The 14,100-nt window shown below is 44.6% G+C and overlaps 1 protein-coding gene across 7 annotated transcripts in view; it reads right to left on the bottom strand.

The window, feature by feature from the left end:
- LUZP1 (leucine zipper protein 1) overlaps window positions 1-14,100 on the bottom strand; it is a 105,457-nt gene that overhangs the window by 88,719 nt on the left and 2,638 nt on the right. For 2 of the 7 annotated variants that reach the window (XM_047871269.1, XM_047871264.1), the window contains exon 1: window positions 9,149-9,251. The exons of 3 other annotated variants lie outside the window; for them this stretch is intronic. The gene's annotated coding sequence lies outside the window, so the exon portion shown is untranslated. Of the gene's footprint in view, window positions 1-7,615; window positions 7,638-9,148; window positions 9,252-14,100 lie in introns of those variants that run through there. 2 more of the 7 variants (XM_047871272.1, XM_047871268.1) reach the window with 2 other exon arrangements.

The raw sequence follows: 14,100 nt of genomic DNA, 5'->3' as shown, positions 1-14,100 counted from the left end.
GATGCTTAACAGACTGAGCCATCCAGGCGCCCCAAAAATTCTTGAGTGTTTTCTTGTCTGCCCAGTATATAAAGAGGTTATCTGACTTTTTTTTTTTTTTAATTTTTTTTTTTCAACGTTTATTTATTTTTGGGACAGAGAGAGACAGAGCATGAACGGGGAAAGGGCAGAGAGAGAGGGAGACACAGAATCGGAAACAGGCTCCAGGCTCTGAGCCATCAGCCCAGAGCCTGACGCGGGGCTCGAACTCACGGACCGCGAGATCGTGACCTGGCTGAAGTCAGACGCTTCACCGACTGCGCCACCCAGGCGCCCCTAAAGAGGTTATCTGACTTTAGACTAAATCACATTAATTTTAAAAATAATGAAAAAAGGAAATTTTTCTTCTTTTCTTTGGGTAAACAAAAATGTAAAACTGAAACGACTAATAGTTACTGTGTACCAGGCATTATGACTTAAATGCTTCTGTACATTAAATTACTTAATCCTCACAACCACTCTCCCCATTATAAAGATGGAAAAAATGAGGCTTTCTGAGGCTGTGGAACTGGAACCATGTAGTTTTAAATAATCTCAAAAGGTAAAGCACTATCTAATCAAAATGGTCAAGGAATGAAACTAAGACACAAATAGATAACCAATTGTCAAAGAATCAGAATACAACAAACCACACTTAATAAAAGTTTATTTGACTAAAAGTGAAGGATTCAGAAACACTCTAAGATCTCGTGATGCCTAGAAGCCAATGTTACAACCAATTCTGCTGTGAATTTCTAAGAGATTGGGTTGTGTACACACTACCTTTGTAATCCACTCTGAAAGTCACTTCTTACAATGAATTCCCATAGTTTATCACTTGTCTCCTCACATTTCAAAAGAAAACTTTTAGTTAATGAAGTCCAGTGGTGCTCTAAAGTATGGATAAATGTAAATGCATTTTAATTATACTTCTTATTTTGACCTAGTTGGAGTAAAAAGGGTAAAAAGCAAATAGACTGGTTTTATAAAACATTTATGAAGTAAGTTAGAGACAAAAATAACAGTAAGAAGACTCTGAACAAAATTACTCCAACATCTCTCAGAAATTTAAGTACCTCTGCTCCAATGTTTCCATAAAAACAACTACTAAATTACCCCACAATCTTCTGATATAATTCCACCAGAAAAGTCAAAATGGGGCACCTGGCTGGTTCAGTCTGTACAGCATGCAACTCTTGATCCCTGGATCATGATGAGTTCAAGCCCCATGCTGGGTGCAGAGTTTACTTAAAAAAAAAAAAAAAAAAAAAAAAAAGTCAAGGGGCACCTGGGTGGTTCAGTCAGTTAAGCGTCAGACTCTTGGTTTTGGCTCAGGTCATGATCTCACAGTTCGTGGGTTGGAGCCCCTCGTTGGGCTCCATGCTGGCAGTACAGAGCCTGCTTGGGATTCTCTCCCTTCCTTATTTGCAAGAGCGCAGGCTCTAGCTCTCTAAGTGAATAAATAAACTTTAAAAAAAAAAAGTCAAAATAATCATTAAAATACATATTAGGCACCTCTTTAAAATATTTTACATTTGGGGTGCCTGGGTGGCTCAGTTGGTCAGCATTTGACTTCAGCTCAGGTCATGATCTCACAGTCCGTGGGTTCGAACCCCGCATCAGGCTCTATGCTGACAGCTCAGAGCCTGGAGCCTGCTTCAGATTCTGCATCTCCTTCTCTCTCTGACCCTCCTCCACTCACACTGTCTCTCTCTCTCAAAAAAGTAAATAAACATTAAAAAAAATTTTTTTAATTTACATTTATCACCCAATTGTACCACATGTATATTAAGTTAAATCATCCCAGTTACTAATTTAAATTTGCATTTAAATTGGTTTAAAGTAAGTATATACAATATTAGTACATATATTCTTCTGCCTTTAATAAAAAAGGAAGAAGGACTACTGAGACAGCTTAGTGGCCCAAGTCAGAGAAGGTAGTTTTTTTTTTAAATTTTTTTTTCAACATTTATTTATTTTTGGGACAGAGAGAGACAGAGCATGAACGGGGGAGGAGAGAGAGAGAGGGAGACACAGAATGGGAAACAGGCTCCAGGCTCCGAGCCATCAGCCCAGAGCCTGACGCGGGGCTCGAACTCACGGACCGCGAGATCATGACCCGGCTGAAGTCGGACGCTTAACCGACTGCACCACCCAGGCGCCCCAGAGAAGGTAGTTTTAAACAGAGTTAATTGGATTGGAATTTTCATTGTTGACATCAAAATAAAATGTTATTCAACAAAACAGTTCAAGTGAGGTACTACCTCATATCTCATTTCAGTTAATAACTCCAATCTGAGAGCATTACACAAGCACTGATTAAGCATCTTTCCAAGAAGGAACGGTGCATAGTTACTTCTTTGCTAGTCACAGATTCCAAAGGAGTATGTGCTTTGTGGCAACAGGACTGGACTCCTGTACTTTCACACCCTAATAATTGTTATAACTCCTGAAGCAGTTGGGGCACTCCCAACCTCTGGATTAGAGAAAACACTAAGCTAAATTCTAATAAAAGGAGTCCATGTAAATAAGCCTGAAAAATTAAAATTGCTACCTGTACATAAGCATCATTACGATCAATCATCAAAAAGTCTACTGAGGGCCCACTATGTGCAAAGCTCAGTGAAAGGAACTGAGGGGAGTACTGGCTAAAACAACTTAGCTTCTGATGAAGAAGCTCTGATCCAATTAGGTAAAGATACAGACTAGTGAAATTAACTAAGAACATAAAAGGTATTGGCATTACAAGCAGCAAGATTTTTTTTGGGGGGGGGGGGGAGCTTTTGACCCACCAGGGTAGATAAGATACATGCCAGTGTAACTTCCCAAGAACACGAGGGTTATCAGCAACAAATGTCAAAATGTTGAGAAGATTTACTTTTGCAAAGTAAATTTATGAAGTCAGCATAGACTTCATAGAGGGGAATTGAGCTGAGCCTTGAAGGATGGAAAAGTTTAAATAGTTAAACAGCATAAGAACAGAAAAGGACAAATGATAATGGGAACAAAGGTGCTGAATGGGAATGTGATCATTAAATATTTATTAAATACCTACTACATGTCAGTCACTGTTTCAGGTACTAGGTATACACTAATGAACAAAACAGATGAGTTCCCTGCTCTTGTGAAGTCTCGTGAGGAAGGCGGATAATAATTATGCAAGCAGATATATATCATTATAAATTATGATAGGTGCTGTGAAGGGAGGCAACAGATGCTAGTAACAGGGAATAACGGAAAAGGACTAGCAAAATAAGATGATGAGGGAAAGTATTTCTGATACATCTGCTGAGGCTTGAGGAAGGCAGCCAGACAAAGAACAGGGAAAAGAGTGTTCAAGGAAGAGAGAGCCATATGTACAAAGGCCCTGTGGTAGCAAAGAGCTTATCAAGGATAAATAAGAAGCTGATATGATTGAAGACTGGCAGAAGGTGAAGCTGGAATAGTAGGCAGGGGCCAGATTATACAAGACATCATATGCCAAGATAAAGAGTTTGAATCTGATTTTTATCCCAAGCCCTAAAAAACTTTTAAAAGTTTTTGCTATTCACAAACATATTGTTGAATAAAAGGAACCAGACTCAAAACAGTATGCACTGTATGATTCCAGTTTACAAAAGTACAAAACAGGCAAAACTAATATACACTGTTAGAAGTCACCCAGGGAGGTGAAAGGGAGGCAGGAACTGGAAAGGAACTCAGCAGGGACTTCTGGGTACCAGTTCTTGACTTAGGTGCCAGTTACATAGATATATTCAGTTTGTGGGGAAAAAAAAAAAAAAATGATCAAATTGTACATGTGTATTTTTCTAAACATATGTTATATATCTTATATATAACTTAAATAACAAGATATGATTTTTAAAATTTTTAATGCAAGTTTTTAATAATGTTTTAAAAATATTACTCTGTTCAGATAAAACGGGAATAGAGGAGCACACCCAAATATGTTATGATTGACAGATTAACCTGATGGAAACTCTTAGATTCATATAAAATAGGGAAAGGGGTAAGTCAAATAGCCAGCGAATACAAAGTACCATGTTCATAAAGAATAAACACAGGACTTGGGAAGGGAGTTAAGCAATAAAAAATGAGCTATAAATAGGGGCGCCTGGGTGGCTCAGTCGGTTGAGCGACCGACTTCAGCTCAGGTCCCGATCTTGCAATCTGTGAGTTTGAGCCCCGTGTCGGGCTCTGTGCTGACAGCTCAGAGCCTGGAGCCTGCTTCGGATTCTGTCTCCCTCTCTCTGACCCTCCCCCACTCATGCTCTGTCTCTCTGTCAAAAATAAATAAACATTTAAAAAAAAAATGAGCTGGGGCGCCTGGGTGGCTCAGTCAGTTGAGCGTCCGACTTTGGCTCAGGTCATGATCTCGCGGTCCACGAGTTCGAGCCCTGCGTCGGGCTCTGTGCGGACAGCTCAGAGCCTGGAGCCTGTTTCAGATTCTGTGTCTCCCTCTCTCTCTGACCCTCCCCCGTTCATGCTCTGTCTCTCTCTGCCTCAAAAATAAATAAATATTTTTTAAAAAATGAGCTATAAATGCCTTAGAATGAAAGGAAGAATCTCTAGAAGAAAGGAACAGCTAAAGACAGCAATGCCTAAAAGATTAACAATGCTTGTTATCTTTTGGCTTATATTTTAATATGGTTATTTCCAAGCTCTTCCCTTGACCCCTCAACCCTAATACACAAGGAGTATAATGAAAATGATCCCAAACTTGAGCAACCATTCACATATGAGCTCAAATGAATGGCCTCCACCCCTTACTATCTCTGGCAGTAACTGCTGAGCTCAGCTTCCTCACGTAAGAAGAGGATAAAAACTACCAACAGAGTTATTACTTTCTCCCTATCACCACCCAAAATATTGAGCTGTAAACTGGTATTTTAATTATTATTTCCTAATGATATACTGAGAGCCCATGGTTGCTGAGTTTCCATTCTCAAGACTGACAAGTGGAAAAGAAGGATTATAGAACGGTCAACGTGTAGAAACAGAATGGATAAGGAGAAACCAGGGGTAAGATAAAATGGGGCTGCTTCTAGAAGCCTGGTAACAGAGGTTTTAAACTTTTTCTAAGACAGACTTGAGCTACAGCTCAAGACAGACTGGGAGTGGTCCAGTAACCTGAGAAATTATGAGAAGGAAAAAATAATGTTAGGTCTTCCCAAAAAGACACAATTCCTACCTGATGTATTCCTTTTGCGGAATAGTAGCTAAAAGAAGTTAGACATAAACACTAAGGATATTCTGTCATAGGTGGAAGGGCAAGGCCTTCAATTATTTTATAGCATCCCCACCCTTAAGAATTACTTGAACTATAATGGGTAAAGCTCGTCTTAAGTAGAGCCAAAGATGTTAAGTTTTATATTTCAGGTGGTAGCATTTCAAAAAGAAAACAAAAATAAAAGTTCTACTCCTTAATCAATCTTTGGGTAATTTTCCCCCCACGGCATATATCCCATTGTCCTAAAATGAAACCTGATTCCTCATGAATTTCTTTCCCCTGATATAACCAGGGTTCCTATCTCTACCAGTCTTTCTCTTCTCATACACCTCACCAATAAATAACTATGATGTCCCTGTTTCCTACAAAGTTGGCACACTGACTCTCTAGTACTCACTCTGATCTCATCAGTTTGAATCAGAACACAGAAACTTCACAGCATTCCCAAGGATCACTCTGCTAACCAATATCTTAAAAACAACATACAGTTTAAACAATGATGGCAGTCACAGTGATTACACAATTGGATACATTTGTCAAAGCTCATCAAACTGTACACTTAAAACTGATGAGGGGCGCCTGGATGGCGCAGTCGGTTAAGCGTCCGACTTCAGCCAGGTCACCATCTCGCGGTCCGCGAGTTCGAGCCCCGCGTCGGGCTCTGGGCTGATGGCTCAGAGCCTGGAGCCTGTTTCCGATTCTGTGTCTCCCTCTCTCTCTGCCCCTCCCCCGTTCATGCTCGGTCTCTCTCTGTCCCAAAAATGAATAAACGTTGAAAAAAAAAAAATTAAAAAAAAAAAAACTGATGAATTTCACTGTATGTAAGTTAGACCTTGACAAAACTGATTTTTCTTTTTTACTTTAGAGAATGAGAGCACGAGCAGGGGAGAGGGACAAAGGAGAAAGAGAATCTTAAGCAGGATCCAGACTCAGAGCAGAGCCTGGAGTGGGGCTCGATCCCACAAACCTGGGATCATGACCTGAGCCTAAATCAAGAGTCAGACGCTCAACCAACTAAACCACCCAGGCGCCCCAATAAAGCTGATTCTTAAAAAAATGAATGCATGTACATCTTCAGCAAATATTTACTGAGCATCTATTATGTGCATCAAAGTTTAGACCACATCTTTCAGCTTGACTATCTGGGTCCTACCTGTTAAGTAATATGCTTTACTCACAAGCTGACACTGTCCCAAAAAGTCATGTTACATGAAAGAAAAATGGTTCAGTTTCAGACCATGAATGTTACCCTAACAGTCACGCCTCTACAGTGGAAGGACCATTAGCTACCCATCATCTTCCATTACATAAACCATATCTAGGATCACACTGGCACTCTGTATTTCAATACAAATGCTTCCTTCGTTTAAAAAAAAAAAAAAAAAGATTAAGTACCTACTATATGGAGAACACACAACTAGCACAGCCTTATATGTTTGTCTTTCTACCAAAAAACAAAAACATCTCAAAAGCATACTGACAACATTGCTGGAAGAAAAGAAGGGAACACTATTGGGGAACAGACTTAACGGACTTGGGTCTACAGTCCAAGGTGACCCAGTGGCTCAGTCAAAGGCCTAGAAACTAATGCACTATGCATGACGGAGAGAACCGTGGAACTCAGAAACAGATTTGGGTTTGCATTCCAGCTCTGCTTCTTACCAGCTGTATTTGTAAACTTAGGAAAGTCACTTTACCTTCTGACCCTCAGTTTGCCCATCTGTGAACCAGGGATGCCAACTAGCACCTCGCAGCATTGTTGCGAAGACTATATGAGAGATATGCCACCTAGCACAATTCCTGGGCACAGAGTAAGCAACTCAACAATATCATTAGTTCCCTTTCTTGCTCTTAAGTTACTTAAGAGTAAGAAAATACCTGTGAATCAAGGTAATCCACAATCCCCGTTAGTAATCACAGAACAGAGAACCCGCATTTGCTGCCTTGTTCGTACTCTAATCAACTCCTTCCCCGTCCCACTACTTCCAGTTTTTCAAACCTTAGTTACTATGTTTAGAAAAGTGATTTAATTTTAGAAACTTGGAAAATTCTTCTGAGTAAATCAAGCAAAACCTTAATCTGCCCCAAGGGGAATCCTGAGCAAAATAATTATTTCTGACAAAAGCATTTTCTATGGGAGTTATTTAATCTAGCCACACGAATGCCACCGAAACTGCACACAAAGTGACAGAAAATAATCTGGAACATACTCCGAAGAGAAATATCCTCCTAAACACCCAAACGTCTCCCTCCCTAATCTGAGCTAATAAAATTACTAGGCGATCTGAATTCCCCCAACTCGGACACCAGCCCAGCGCCTTGGGCCGGAACTGCAGCAGCCCGTAAAATGCCCTGAACAAACCCCACCTCTCAAAATATCCCCAAAAGGCAGGGAGGTCCAGAGAGTGTGTTCTCCTCAACCAACAGATAAGGCACCAGGAGCTCAGAAGCGCAATTCTTTCCCCAAGGTCATTCAAGTCAGTGAAGGTGTGACGGCGAATCTGCAAGCAGCCTCCGGTTTTCCGGAGATTGCACTGCAGGGTTTTTTGAGTTTGTGTGCTGTTGTTTTTTGTTTTTGTTTTTTTTTTTTTGGGGGGGGGGGGCGGTTGCCTATTCTCTTCCCTTCTCCCACCCTCAAGTGTGAGCACTGGTCTCGGCATTTCCGAAACAAGCCACAACAAGCTCTGCAGTGTTAGGAAAGGGGCTGACGCGAAGAAACAGATGCTCCAAAGCAAGATGGTCTTTCTCGGCTCACAGAGCCTCCTCCAAGGTTATTAAGAGAAACCGCAGGCACCTCTGAGAGCTCCAACACGGGCTCCGAATCCCCAGCCCGGCCGCTCCGGGACGCCGGGTTCCCCGCAGGCAGCCTCCGCAGCCAGAGGCCACGGGCCCCAGAAACCGCACTTCATTCCTGCGCTTCGGGAAGCCATGGCTCCTTCCCGGCCCGGGCAGGGGCGGGGGTGCGCAGGGAGGCGGGCCGCGCGCGCTGCGGAAAGTTCACCGCGGCGGCGGGCGGGGGGCGGCCCCGGCCCGGCTCGCCCGCGTCCCCCTGCAGATTCCACCATTAATTAGTCCTAAGGACTGTCTACTGGCAACTTAAACAAAGCGAATGCCTTGAATTCCTTCCCAGCCCAGCGGTCTGGCTGCGAGGCCAGCATCGGCCGGGACGCGGGGCCGGCGCGGCGGGCCGACAGCTGCGGCGGCGGCGGCGGCGGGACCCCTCCCCAGCCCGCCCGCGCCCCCCGCAGCCCGGTCCCGCAGCCCGGCCCGAGCGCTCCCAAACCGCCCTCCTCCTCCTCCTCCTCCTCCTCCTCCTTTTCGTTCTCCTCCTCCTCCTCCTCCTCGGGAGCTCCCGGGCTCTTCCTGTAAGATCACTTCCTTCCTCCCCGGGTGCCCGCGGGCCCCGCGCAGCCCCCTCCCCGGCGGTCCCGACCCCCCGCCCGGCCCGCCGCTCCCCGCCCCCACCGCGTCCCGCGCGCCCTCCCCCCCAAAAGCCCAAACTCGGCCCGAAACTCTCCTCCGCCGCCCGAAAATGTCCCCTCGGCTCTCTGCCCCAAACATTTCTCCTCAGATTCTCGCTCCCACCAGAAGTCTCTCAGAACCTTCCCTCCCCCTCCAAAAGGAAAATTTCCAACTCCAAAAAAATTCTCAAGGTCTCGCCCCAAAAGATGACCCCCTTCCGAGTCCTTTCTCCAAAATTCCGCTCAAACTGCCCCCCACCTCAACTCCACACCCCCACAGCCCTCCGCGGGGTGCGCCCGCCGATTCTGCCCAGTCGCCCCTGGGTGCCCCGACCCCTCGCCGGGGCAGGCCGCCCCCTCCGGCCGCCCTCCGCCGCCCCCACCCGCCCGCCTCAGCCTCCCGCGCCGCGCGCCCGCCGCCTCCCCGCACACCCTTCACCTCAGGGACTCCGGCCCGCGCTCCCGCCCGCCGAGGGGTCCGGCGCTCAGCTCCCGGCGTCCGGCGCCTCCTCCGGCTCCCCGGGACTGACAATGAGGGGCGGGGCCATGTGGTGGCGTCAGCACCTTGTGGGCGGGGGCCTGAGGTGGTGGGCGGGGATTCCGGCTAGTCCCGCCCCCTTCGTTCTTTTCCCCCTTCCCAGGACTTGGACTTTGCCAAGTTTTCATTGCGTGCCTAGCTAGGTGCCCAGGGCCTGTGCTAGATGCGATGGGAAATCGAAATGGAAGACAAGGCGTCCTGCTTTCAAGAGGGGCACTCCCCAGGGAGTTGTGAGGATTAAATGAGATAATCTATGTAAAGGTGGTTAACCCAGGGCCTGGTATGGAGTAATCACTCAACAAATACTATTTCTATTACTCAGCAAATGTGGAAAAGGCACTCAGCTTGGAGACATGGGTTCCAGTCCCCAGCTCTGCTATTAATTCATTGTGTGACCCTAGACAAGTCTTTGTCCATCTGTGTTCCTCACTTTTACCTTAAGATGGGAAGGAGTGATGACCAGATGATCTCAAAAGTCCCTCCAATAATTCTGTGACACATTTCCTGTGGAGCTACTATGTGCAAGGTACCTGGGGGCCCAGAGAAATAGGGAGGGGGACCTTTGAAGGGAGCCCAAAACCCACAGCCAACGTGGTACAGGACACAGACACAGGCACACTCTCCCCCACAGATGCCCTCCCACGTGCTGGCACAGGGCTGAATTCACAAGCCAGGACACAGATGCACTGAAGGCTGCTTCCTCTCTGACTGCAGCAGCATAGCTGGTCTCTTGAGACATCTCTTGTGTAAGCTCCTTATTGCCTACGGAATAAAGGCCAAAGCCCTGGCCTGGTCTGGTCTCTTCCTACCTTATACACACACACAGACATACACACACTGTAAAGTTTATCCAAACTTCCACTCGCACACCCACTGCTTTCCCACATCTGTCCCATTGCTCATGCTCTTCCCGTGCTGTCTCATCTCCACTTAGAGCTCCTCCTAGCTTCCCCCATCCAGAAGCCAACTCTGCCTGCCTGAATACCCGAATACCTGTGTATTGTGTTTAACTCTCATGTGGGCATGAACACATTTTAATTTGTATCCAATTGACCTCCTGTGTGTTTCTTAGCACTCCCTCACTTCCTTTAGGTCAGCAACCACACATGTTTGTTGGGGCCAGAAAACCCTGGGATTATATACCCACGTTCGGGCTCTCTCTGAGCCTCATTCTTCTCCTGTGTAAAATGGGGATATTAATATAGTCCTTGTTTGTTCTGAAATTACATAAAACACTGTGTGGAAAGCACCAGGCACAATGTTCCAGAAAGGATGTAGTTGTCATTCTTATTTTCATTATTATCATCAAAATTATTTCCAGCTCCAAACACCACAGAGCACCCCTAGTGATAATCATTTCATAGTGGTTAGACATCTGAGGTCCCGAGAGAGGAAGAGGCTCACTAAAAGTGGCCCTACAGAGCATTGCCATTGGAACAAGAGCCCACACTCCAGTTTCTAGACCCCAGGGGGAATCTGTGGAGTCACATCTGATGCCCCCAAGGATCAGTCAGCACCCCTCCAAGTAGGGGACAGCTTCAAGTTGAGTTCTCTCTGCAAGTTATTTGCGGCAGAGCTGACCTGTTTCTCCCTTATGCCTTTCTGCTCTCGGTTCCCTTACAAAAAGATAGATCTGTGTTCAACTGCCCTTGGCATCTCTGCAGTCCTGGACAAGAGCTGCAGCAAGGCACTGGGCGTTTCCAGAGTGCTGGCCTGTGGGAAAAGGGAAAGGGCTTTGGGATTCTGATTAATTTCCTGAGCTGCAGACAGGCAAAAATGGCTGTCCTGAAATGCTGGGCTGGTTCTCAAGGGCCCCTAACAAATTGCAGCTTATTTTTAGAAGAGGAGATTCAAAAATGCCACTTCCACGAAAAGTAAGCATGGCCACAGGATTGCTGCAGGCAAAGAAAGGGCTTTTACTAAGTCCCTCCTATGTGGGGATGCTGATACCAAGCATTGCAAACCATTGGCAGAGAGAACCCAGGACATACAGGGGAGGTTCTGAAGACAGAACTTTCTCCCCAAGACCCATGAGTCTATCAATCACTTTAATTAGTTCATTCACAGCAAAAGTTTTGGCACGGAAAAGATCAGGATTCAAATCTTAGCTCCACCACTTACCAGTTGTGTGACCTTGGACTTTCAAGTCCCTCAGCCTCTCATCTGAAAAATGGAAATAATAATAGTACCTATCTCATACAGTGGCTGTGAGAATTAAATGCAATAACATGTGCAAGAGCTTAGTTCTTAGGTGGTAGCACCTCATGCATGCCACTATATGGTGGCTACTGTTAATATTTCAACATGTCCTCCCAGAAAGGCCTATCCTGTGTTGCCCTCTGGGTCAGAAGTAGGGCTAATGGATAGTCCTGACCTCAAGAATCTCAGTCTGAAAAAGGAATGGGGTAGATTTTTGGTTCTAGGTACTTTCGACTAAGTATCTATGCTGCAAGCAATTTCGCTGCAAACATTTTCACTGCAAACATTTTCACCATATAACCCATTGGACTTAAGACAATTTTACCATAAAAGAGCAAAATAAATTGGTGGACAGTTTGATTTGATAGTTTGGTTTCATCAAACTGGTAGACAGTTTGGTTTCATTTCTCCATTGACTCGGTACTCCTCTATTTTTATATTATATAAATCCTAGCCATCATAACGGTCTGTGCTGTAGCACACAGTTTTGAACCCATATTTCCCAGAGAACTTTGGAGCATTAATCAATGGACATGTGACAATATTCCAAAACCAGACAACAGCATAGAAGACTTTCACAACGCAATAGAAAGCTCAGTTACAAATATGCATCCTATTATTTAGAGACTGACACCTCTCTTAATAAAGGAAGATATTTTAGTGAAAAAAGAAAAAGTCGCTCAGATAGGGCACCTGGCTGGCTCAGTAGATAGAGCATGTGACTCTTGATCTTGGCGATGTGAGTCTGAGCCCCACATTGCATGTAGTGACTACTTAAAAATAAATCTTGGGGCACCTAGGTGGCTCAGTCGGTTAAGCGTCCAACTTCGGCTCAGGTCATGATCTCACGGTCTGTGGTTTCGAGCCCCGCATTGGGCCCTGTGCTGATAGCTCAGAGCCTGGAGCCTGCTTCAGATTCTGTGTCTCCCTCTCTCTCTGCCCCTCCCCCACTCATATTTTCTCTCTCTCTCTCTCTCTCTCTCTCTCAAAAATAAACACTTAAAAAAATAATAAATAAATAAAATAAAATCTTTTTTTTAAAAAGTCTGATGCCAAATAAGGAGAGGAATTAACAAACAAACAAATAAACAAACAAACAAAAAGTATGACACTACAAATGAAAAACTTTGAACACAAGTGCTTAGGTACAATCCACAAAATAAAAGCAGTTTTTTGTGCAGTATTACAGTATTGCCATGAGTCCACATACATTTTAAATGTATTCAAATATATTGTATTTCGCAATAAAAGCTTTTTAATTTTGTTTTTCATTTTTCATTTTAAAAATTTTTTTAAATGTTTATTCTTGAGAGAGAGAGAGAGAAAGAGAGAGATAGAGCATGAGCAGGGGAGGGGCAGAGCGAGAGAGAGGGACGCAGAATCCAAAGCAGGCTCCAGGCTCTGAGCGGTCAGCATAGAGCCCGATGCAGGACTCAAACTCACGAACCCTGAGATCATAACCTGAGCTGAAGTCAGACGCTCAACCGACTGAGCACCCAGGAGGCCTGTTTTTCATTTTTCATGTTTCACTCTATCCTTTTTAAGGAAGGTCCCTCTTTCATTTTTCATGATTTTATCTTTTATGGCGAAAACTGCCTTATGGCCAATTAGCTTGGCAGCAAAAAATGTCTGCAGCAAACATGCTTGTGACAAAGATATCTAGGGAGAAAATACCAGATGAGAGATTTTCACATATAGGCGAAAAAGGGGTTGAGGGGCTATTGTTAAATGAAAAGGGTAAGAGTAGAGGCCCCTGGGTGGTTCAGTTGGAGGAGCACGCAACTCTTGAGTTCAAGCCCCACATGGGGAGTAGAGATTGCTTAAATAAACAAACTTTAAAAAAAGAAAAGGGATAAGACTAAGGTGCAGAATTATAGGTATAGTGGGTTATAACTTATATGCTCAGTACATGCCTAAAAAATGGAGAATACAGAGAATGAAATAGGAGGCTTTCACCTTTTTTCTTTCTTTATGACTTGCTTTTTCTATGTGTGGGGGGGGGGGTGGGGGGGTGGGGGGGTGGCTGGGTGGGTATGTGGGTGTGTAGCAGGAACTTTCAAAAAAGACTCTACTATATTCTGAGAGAGAGGAAAGGGGATGAAAACACAGCTACAGGGGTGACTGGCTGGCTCAACCAGTACAGCATGTGACCCTTGATCTCCAAGTTGTGAGTTCAAGCCCCACAATGGGTGTGGAGCCTACTTAAAATAAAAAATTGTTTAAATATACTTTAAAAAAGAAAAGAAAAGAAAACATACTAAAGAAACTAACATACTAAGAAAACATTTAAATATACTTTAAAAAAGAAAAGAAAAGGCCATTGGCAGTGGGCATCTGAACTAACTGTGCACACTGCCATAGAAAGTTCCACATGGGCACCTGGATGGCTCAGTCAGTTGAGCGGCCAGCTTCGCTCAAGTCAAGATCTCACAGCTTGTGAATTCAAGCCCCACATAGGCTCACTGCTGTCAGCACAGCTTCAGATCCTCTGTCCCCCTCTCTCTACCCCCCCAAAATAAAAATTTAATTAGTTAATTAATTAATTAAAAAACAAAATTCCATAAGTTCCATCTCATTCCAGGGAAGGCCCCTGCCCAGACAATTCTCACCTTCTCCCCACTCTCCAGCCCTTAGCTGCACATGAACTTTCAGTC

The sequence above is a fragment of the Prionailurus viverrinus genome, chromosome C1 (genome assembly GCF_022837055.1).
Source record: "Prionailurus viverrinus isolate Anna chromosome C1, UM_Priviv_1.0, whole genome shotgun sequence".
NCBI lineage: Eukaryota > Metazoa > Chordata > Mammalia > Carnivora > Felidae > Prionailurus > Prionailurus viverrinus.
Note: the sequence above shows the minus strand (reverse complement) of the source record. Positions and strands in the feature narration are given on the sequence as shown.